Raw genomic sequence first — 2819 nt, forward strand, 5'->3', positions numbered from 1 at the left:
CCTGGGTGCGAGTGTCGCATGGTCTTCAGTCTACAAGCATCAGAAGGCCTGGGCGGCGTCCCGGTTTCGCTCAGGAAGCGCCGCGACCTCCCTAGAGCAGGCACCGGGCCCGCACGCCTTCTTCCTGCTTGCACTGGGGCCCGGAGGCTTGTGGGTAGACAGCAGGACGTCAGCGCCGACTGCATCCCAGACTGCCAGGGCCAGAAAGCGCCCGGTGCCAGTCACGTGCCCGGGCCCTTGCCGCTCTGGCCAGACCTTCACACTCAGTGACGGTAAAGCGTTTGCCCTAGACCACTCACATAAGAATAAGAAGAGGGACAGGGCGGTAATGCTCCGTAAACCTCTTGCCCTTCCCATTCTAGGAAAATATGTAAAACAATGGAAGGTTTTTAGGTGTGTGACAAAGTAAACGAGTCTTACAGGAGCGTGCAGATGTAGTTATTTCCTGGAGCCTGGGTAATGACTTAGAACGTTGCAGCACGGAAACATGAACGTACAAAGGAAACACAGGCAGCAATCAGATGAGGAAACCAATATGAAGTCCGCGGTCTGTTCTGGGAACTATAAAGTTATATCATTACTAGGCGTCATGCTTTTGATAGGCATTGTAGTGCTCTATTTGGTACCATTACAAGAAATTCTTTATCATCTTTAAATTAGAAGATTCCTACACGTCAGTTATTATTATTTTGGTAATGGAAATTGAACACAGGGTGCCTTACCACTGAGCTGCTTCTTATTTTTTTTGTTTTGGGACAGGTTCTCCCTAAGTTGCTGAGGGACTCCCTAAATTTCTCAGACTGTCCTCAAACCTGCAATCCTCCTGCCTCAGCTTCCTAAGTTGCTGGAGTTACAGGTGTGGCTTTCCAGCACAGATCAATTATTTTAATGGGCACTAACTATCTATTAGTTTGTTAATCCTGTAAGGCTGATATTGTGCATTAAGAGTTCCCATTCCTATTCATCTCTGTTAATTTTATTTATTTTGAGTTGGATTCTCACTATGTTGCCCAGCCTGGCCTGCTCCTGGGCTCAAGCAAAGCTCCTGCGTCGGCCTCCCAAGCTGGGACTAAAGGGAACACCACAACCCAGAACTTTAAACTATTTTTAAACCTACACTTTGTGTAATATCAAAGTTAAATGAATCCATAAAACACATTTTTATTATAAATATGTCTCTTAAAAACAGATAGCTTAAGGGAGCCACCTTAGTCACTTGATTCTATCTCCTGGTAAGGGGCTAAATTTGTCTTTTTTTTTTTCCCTATGTTCCTCTCTGCCTCTATCCTCCTTTTTCAATCTGCCTGTAACCTCCATGCTTTGTAGATAAACTATCATCTTGACCGGGTACCTGGATTTTCCCCTTGAGGAGAATTTTGTAAATTGTCCCCAGGGATTCTATTTTAGCCAGCTTCTAATAGCTATGATGACAATAAAAGTTTAAACTTGATATTATGTGAAGTAGATGCATGTGGTCTTCTCTGCAAAACATTAAGAGTGCAGATAATATTTAGGGAAATGAGCACTAAAAGTAACAATTCACATTTTCATCATCTAACATCTTCTGAGGTTTAGTATATGCTTACTCTTCTCCATAGTAAAGGAGCAGACAGTTAATCAAGACAGAAATCTGAAACAGTTCTCTGAGCCGTAGTTATAGGGAAAAGTTTTTTTAGTTTCTCTTTTGATGATTTTATTCAAAAACTCCTTAAATATCAAATCATGTATCCTGAAAGTCAAAGAAATTGCCAAGCTTGATAATAGGAAAAAATAGACATTACTTTGAACAAATGGATTTCAGTAAGAAGGGTTTTTAACCCTTCACTCTTTTAGAATAGAGTTGCTGACATATGGCGGTGGTAGAAAACCTAGCTCATCTTTCAAATGCTAGGCATGGAATTGTTCGTCTGGTTTATGAATACTTAATGAGTTTCACTGTGCCTGGTTATAAGTGAATACAATACATGAATAGGAATATTTCCTAGTATAAAATGTCTCCCAGTGAACCAGGGGCGAATATTTTTGGATCCTTTATAATGTTTTCCAGAAAAGTATGTGTTTATGGTAAAACAGTGGTTAATTTGTGAAATCAATATGAAAGTTATACCTATATTTTAAAATTCAAAATTTACCCTCGTGAATTTTCAGGGACGGAAAGGTAAAGGAGGGAAGCCTTGCAGATTTTAATTCTAGTAAACATAGAACGTGAAGAGAAACCTTCGTGTGGAAAGTTAGGCATCAGATATGCACAAGGGGACCTCTAGTGGCCAAACTGATAAGTTTTGCCTATTTAACAGTTGAATCGTTTGGTTATTAGCTGAAAAATGCTTTGTGGATTAAAAGCGGTTTGCACTTCTTACTGAAATTTAATACCCGCCATCTTTCATTCTTACAAATGTGCTGCCCAGATGAGTAAAGTATGTAGCCGGTTTACATGCGAAGAGAAGGTGTTCTTTTCGAGAAAGCGATTCCTTGCTGTCTGGTGTTAGGGTAAAGCCACTAAAATTGTTCTCTTCCTTTAAAAGATCAAATGGATAAGAAGAGATAACTGGGGAACAAGAATATTTCTAGATCGTTCTCTTTTCCAAGATGGCTCAGTTTCACATTTTAGGAACCGAAGTGCCCCCTGAACCTGCAGCGCATACGTAATTTCACATCCCATATAATGTACATTTTAAATATAGAGATTTCTACACAAACTACTGATTATAAGCAACGCCTGTTAAAGAGAACATTTATAAAGCAAAGATTTTTTAGTGGAATCCAGTTTTCCACGTGCAGCTTTCACAGCATTCCAACCTTGGGCCTGGGGGGGGGGG

This window comes from Marmota marmota, unplaced genomic scaffold (assembly GCF_001458135.2).
Source record: "Marmota marmota marmota unplaced genomic scaffold, marMar, whole genome shotgun sequence".
In the NCBI taxonomy this organism is placed as follows: Eukaryota; Metazoa; Chordata; class Mammalia; order Rodentia; family Sciuridae; genus Marmota; species Marmota marmota.